The following is a 6,275-nucleotide window of genomic DNA, read 5'->3' as shown; positions in this document are numbered from 1 at the left end:
GCTTAAAAAGCCAGTAAAGACTTTTCAGCCTGAAGTTGGGAGTTAGAAGTTGTTTTGGCTTTTAAAAATTAATAGTTATTACTTCTAAATTCAAAATCTCAAGCTTTTACATTAAACATCTACTTTATTATTCTACTCATAAATTTCACAAATTGATATCTGATCCACTTAATCATCTTAAACTGCATTTATTAATAAAATAATCTGGCTATTCTTTCAATCATGCCGATTTTTCAAACAGACCTTCTCAAATTATAAAGTAATTCCCATTAAACTAATCAATTAGCTCGGCAGGGTGGCACCGTAGTCTGGATCCCTGAAGTCTGGGATCCCAGTAGTCTGGATCACTGAAAATCAGAACCCGGCCATGGCTTCATAACAAGGCCCTGTCTAAACAAAGCCAAACAAATAAAGGGGCTGGAGAGATGGCGTGGCTGTGACTGCTACGGAAGCTTGGGGACCAAGTTTCAATCCACAGGGTCCATCTGAAAAGCCAGGCCTAGCCACACACACCTGTGACCTCAGCACTGCAGGCCTGAGCCACACACACCTGTGACCTCAGCACTGCAGGTCCGAGCCACACACACCTGTGACCTCAGCACTGCAGGCCCGAGCCACACACACCTGTGACCTCAGCACTGCAGGCCCGAGCCACACACACCTGTGACCTCAGCACTGCAGGCCCGAGCCACACACACCTGTGACCTCAGCACTGCAGGCCCGAGCCACACACACCTGTGACCTCAGCACTGCAGGCCCGAGCCACACACACCTGTGACCTCAGTACTGCAGGCCCGAGCCACACACACCTGTGACCTCAGTACTGCAGGCCCGAGCCACACACACCTGTGACCTCAGCACTGCAGGCCTGAGCCACACACACCTGTGACCTCAGCACTCCAGGCCCGAGCCACACACACCTGTGACCTCAGTACTGCAGGCCGGAGCCACACACACCCTGTGACCTCAGCACTGCAGGCCGGAGCCACACACACCTGTGACCTCAGCACTGCAGGCCCGAGCCACACACACCTGTGACCTCAGTACTGCAAGCTGGAGCCACACACACCTGTGACCTCAGCACTGCAGGCCTGAGCCACACACACCTGTGACCTCAGTACTGCAAGCTGGAGCCACACACACCTGTGACCTCAGCACTGCTGGCCGGAGCCACACACACCTGTGACCACAGCACTGCAGGCCCGAGCCACACACACCTGTGACCTCAGCACTGCAGGCCGGAGCCACACACACCTGTGACCCCAGCACTGCAGGCCGGAGACACACACACCTGTGACCTCAGCACTGCAGGCTGGAGCCACACACACCTGTGACCTCAGGACTGCAGGCCTGAGCCACACACACCTGTGACCTCAGCACTGCAGGCCGGAGCCACACACACCTGTGACCCCAGCACTGCAGGCCGGAGACACACACACCTGTGACCTCAGCACTGCAGGCTAGAGCCATACACACCTGTAACTTCAGGTGACAGCAATCAATCTGGCACGAGGACCAGCCACTGTGATGTTCCCTGAAGTGGATTGGCAGCCACAGGCGACCCAGGTGGGCCATCCACAGAGGAATGGGGTTGGAACCGCAGAGACAGGGTGTTTAGGAGATGAAGGTGGTACAAAACACAGAGGGAACGGTAGCTTATATCCACAATCCCAGTTGGAGACAGAGCAAGGAGAATTCCAGTGAGTCGAGTTTGAAGCTAGCCTGGACTATATAGTTTCTGTCCAACCTGGGCTGTAGAATGAGACTGTAGTTCAAGATTGAAGGTTCATGTTTTTTTCCTGCCCTTCCCCCCACCCCCCACCTTCTTGTGATGGGCATTGAGCCTAAGCTTTTCAGCACCGAGCTACATCCTGCCCCAAAATTTGTTTAACTACCACATCCATGCTCAGGCTCACACAGGAGCCAAAAGGCTAGCCTTGGCTAACAGGCTTGTGCAGCAGAGGGCTCATGGGAGGCCCTGAGAAAAGGGGTAGGGGAGGCCTGGCTGGCTAGCCAGGGACAAGAAGGAATCCCAGAGGAAAGCCTTGGCACGGAGCAGCTAGGCTGTATCCAAGAAGGGCACAAAGTCTGCTAATGCCATGATTCAGTGGGGAAGAGAGCTCCTTTCCTGACCCAGAGACAGAGGTCCAAGTTTGAGTCCCAAGCCCACCGGCTATCAATCCATCCACATCCTCTGCTCAGATTTTTCATTCATTTTATGAGTCAGTCTGTTCGCAGGGGAAGAGTGACACTCCCAGTGTCTCCTGTTCCCGGGATGACAGTCTTAGCCAAGTGACAGTTTTATTGAAATTAGTCTGCTCACATACTGACTTCGTATATTTTTTTCTAGAATTTATTCAACCTGAGTCTGCCACTAAGAAACTGATCTGTTTGCTATGCTAATGAAACAGGGTTTTGTGCCAGCCAGGTGAGTACCAGACCCTGGACTGCTCAACCCCCATCCAGGGACCATCTTAGAAGACAGACTGCTTGTCTCCCCAGTTATTTCCTGTCACACATAATCAAAGGGCTGGACGGCCGGTAACTACAACTCATCCTGGGGGTTCAGAGGGCTCTTGGAGATGGTAACATGCAAATTATATCGTAAGGGATGAGTAAGAGGTGGGTGGGGTCTTCCCTGCACAGTCTAGGGCAGGAAGAAGCCGCAGGGAGCATCGGAGCATCAAGGATGAAGGAGCCAGAAGCCCCAGCAGAAAGAGCGCCCTCTAAGTTTCTGAAGTGGGAGAACAAGAGGAAGAACTTGGATTTATCGCTCCCTCTGGACGGGAAAAATACAGCTTTAAGGAGCCAATCTAGCAGCAGTTATAGATAGAGGCATAGACTTGAGGTGGTGGGTTTTGAGCTGTTACACTGGAGGACCCAACTAAGGAAGATGGGGACATTTTAGGTGACACTCTTGGTCTGGTTTGGATGTCTTTGTGGATGGTGGTGCTAGGAACTCACAAATGGACCAGATCTTGTCTGTGTGGTCTGCTGGTGAGCATTCAGTTAAGAAAAGAAAAAATGATGAGGCCATCTTTGAAAATGTCAGCTCTACATGTTTACGAGGCTTCCGGAAGGCGGGGGTGGGGGGGGGGTAGGGTGTGTGTGTGTGGATATACACTCAGCATTCAGTCAGATATAGTCAGCCGCTGGGGGTCACAAAGGAAGGGCAGTGCTGGACATGAAGATGTCTAACTCATCCCCATAGTGTCAGTGTGTCAGGGATGTGTGAGGCTGCTGGGACAAGTGTGACAACAGTCCAAGGAAAAGCCTCAGGGCAAAGGACGAACCTATGGAGGGAAATAGTAAAAAACAACAGAAGCACAGGCGAGTTTCCAGATGTCAGCAAGGCAGCTGAAGATGGCCTCGGGGTGACAGTAGACATTGGTGGCCTGAGGAGAGGATGGCAGTGGAGGAGGTGAAGACCATTCATGTGGATCACCTCTTTCACAGAGCTTCTGGGATGCAGAGACATCTTGAGGTGCTGGCGTGCAGGCAGCCATTGCTGTGAGCCGCCTTTTCTTCCAGCCTTCCCTTGTCTAGGAGCCAAGCACTTAGGGAAACGAGCCTTCAGGTTGGCAGGAAGGCCCCTGCGGCTGATGCTGATATAGGAGTCATGAGGGGAACCTTTGCTCAACATCACCCCACTTTCACTAGAGACCTCTTACCTTCTCCATCTTTTTCCTCCTCCCACTAGTGTATAAAGGACTGGTCCCCTCTTCCAGTGGAGATCCTGTCACCCAGGGGAGGAACCACTCAAGGGCTGCCCAGGAATGTGTCCAGCGCTCAGTGATGCCACTGAGCTCGGAAGAAGAGGAAAGAAGTCTGTGCGCCCCTGGAATCAACATACCTTCCTATGCCCCTCCACTTCAGATCTGAATAGAGAGCAAAGGTGGTACCCAACTCTGATGTCATTACACACTGCCTGGTTCCATGGTTCCTAAGGTCTGGAGACAAAGATGTTTGTGGTGCTCAGGAGTCCCCATTCCTCCCTGAGGGTCCAAGCTTACTCTTGCTCAGTGGCCACTGGCTTTCTGGAAACAGACCAAATTGGAGATAGATATGTTTAGTGAGGTCCCCTAACTACCAGGTAAAAGAGCCACTCCAAGATTCCCTTTTCTCCCAGGCCATGGATGCATTCAGTTTAAACGGTAGGCTTCATTCTTCTGAAGTGAGCTGGTCTTTAGTCTGGGATCTCCCAGGCTCTCAAAGGCAGGGGAGAATGAGGAAGAAAGAACCCTCCTTTCTGTGCACTGTGGGTCCCTCCTACGGCTCCGTGCTGCTGCCAGCATGAAGACAAACTCTGCAGACTAGAGGCCCACAAATTTGGTCTACGGTCTGGAGCCCGTCCTGGAAAATTTGTCCTGCTAGAGAAAGGTGATTAGTGCATTTACATGGTCTCTTCTTCAAGTTCACCTAACAAATAAAACTAAGGGATCAAATGTTAGAAGAGAGCCGAGCTCCTAGAGAAGCTCCTAAGCCTCCCTGCCGGGTCCTCATCCCCAAAAGCATCGTAGTAAAAGTTAAACCACTGGGCGAGAAAGCTATAGGATCCTTACGCGTCTGGTGCGATCCAGTGATACACGTGGGAAGGACAGAAATAGACACTAAAACTGAAGGAAGAAGAAACCGGGTGATTGCCTGCTAGGATGTTGGGTTGTTTACAGCGCTGGGGACTGCACCCTAGGGCACCACGCAGGCTTGGCAGGTGTTCTACTACTGAGATATCCTGCCCCTTGTATTAAGCATGAATAACTTGACCAAGTGTGCAGGACAAGAAGAGATTTGAGAGATAAGACAGAAACAGCTCACCTGTTGAGGGGAAGCTACGTCCATGGGGGGAGGGAGGGGGAGGTGGGAGAGAGAGACAAGGAGGGAGGGAGGGAGGGAGGGAACAGGGGAGGAAGAGAGAGAGAGAGAGAGAGAGAGAGAGAGAGAGAGAGAGAGAGGGAGGGAGACAGACAGACAGACAGACAGACAGACAGAGAGATGTGTCCTCAGAGCTCAGCAGATGGAACCTGTCACAGAAGACACTCAGAAGGGTGGGGCAGTCATCTGAGTTTTAATTGAATTCCAAGTCATTTAGGGAAGCCGAGAATGCGTGCTGGCCCTTTCAGTGCCGTGATAAACAGTGTGGAGAAGCAATTTAAATGAAGAAGATTAATCCTGGCTCATGGTTTCAGAGTTTTCCATTTGTCCTTGGCTAGCTTTGCTGCTCAGGAGCCACGGTGAAGCCAAGCGCCACAGAGGAAGGGAATGGCGACAAATATCTCTTCATGGCTGCCACCTGCTTATGATGACAGCCAGGAAGCAGACGGAGAAGAAATGGAAGGGACAAAGCCATGGGCAAGAGATAGTCCAGTGAAAACATACCCCAGTGCCCTAGTTCCTCCACTTCTGGAAGTTTCTATTGTCTCCCAGTAATCCCATGGTTTATGAGTCCCTGTAGGGCTTAATCCATGACAAAGTCCTCACAGCCCAACCATCTCTCAAGGATTGGGTCTGCTACATGGGGACCAAGCTTTCAACACATGACCTGTGGGGCATCTCAGGGCACAACAGAGTGGACGAGGGCCGTTTGCACACATTGCATTTAATCTTAACAACAACCCTACGAAGTGGGTGTCGTTCCATGTTCACAATAAAATTTGAAGCCAGGCTTTGCACATGATTTGTATAGACTCTAGGCCGGAGAAAGGGGGGCGGCGTTCTGTCTGTCAGAGAAGCCCACACAGGCAGTTAACGCAGAGCATCTTCCCGTCTCTGAAATCAATGCAGGAGAATTGTCCTCCTCAGTGGTAAGCTTGTCTCCATTCCAGATTTTCCAGTTTAGAAATCTATATAAACACTAAACAGTTCAGATCCACCAAGGGCCTGACTGACAGTCTGCTTGTCCAAACCTCAGGGAGGGTGCTGAACCATCTATGCCCTCCCATGAAACATCTAGTTTTGCCAAAGAAGCTTGTTGAGTGAATTTAACAAGAACTTTCTGGATTCCTGATTACCATGGCTGATCAGACCCCCTTACCCTTTGCCCCAGGGTTATATTGGGTACCCTGGCCTGTCTTCACTTAGCATCCTGCTAGGTCGCTCTGATCCCTTACATTGGAGAGTTCCTCTTAGTGAGTTACATCTCCACTCACCCCACACTGCTCCTGGCCTCTGATGAGCAGATCCTAAGCTCTCTCCCACCTCAGGGCAGCGGTCCCCACACCCACGGTGGCCCTTTAGTAAGTCTGCCTTAGCACACATGAGTCAAACTGTCATTGAGT

General features: G+C 51.3%; 1 long non-coding RNA gene across 1 annotated transcript; it reads left to right on the top strand.

Annotated features, from left to right (window-relative positions):
* Positions 1-1,439: 1,439 nt before the first annotated feature.
* Positions 1,440-3,884, top strand: LOC311609756. The gene is made up of 3 exons (XR_014783491.1): positions 1,440-1,566; positions 2,351-2,428; positions 3,701-3,884. It is a non-coding gene; the product is annotated as an uncharacterized lncRNA (long non-coding RNA).
* Positions 3,885-6,275: the final 2,391 nt, after the last annotated feature.

The sequence above is a fragment of the Acomys minous genome, assembly GCF_964271855.1.
Source record: "Acomys minous genome assembly, chromosome: 12".
Taxonomy (NCBI): Eukaryota; Metazoa; Chordata; class Mammalia; order Rodentia; family Muridae; genus Acomys; species Acomys minous.
The sequence above is the reverse complement of the archived record's forward strand: the minus strand, read 5'-3'. Positions and strand labels throughout refer to the sequence as shown.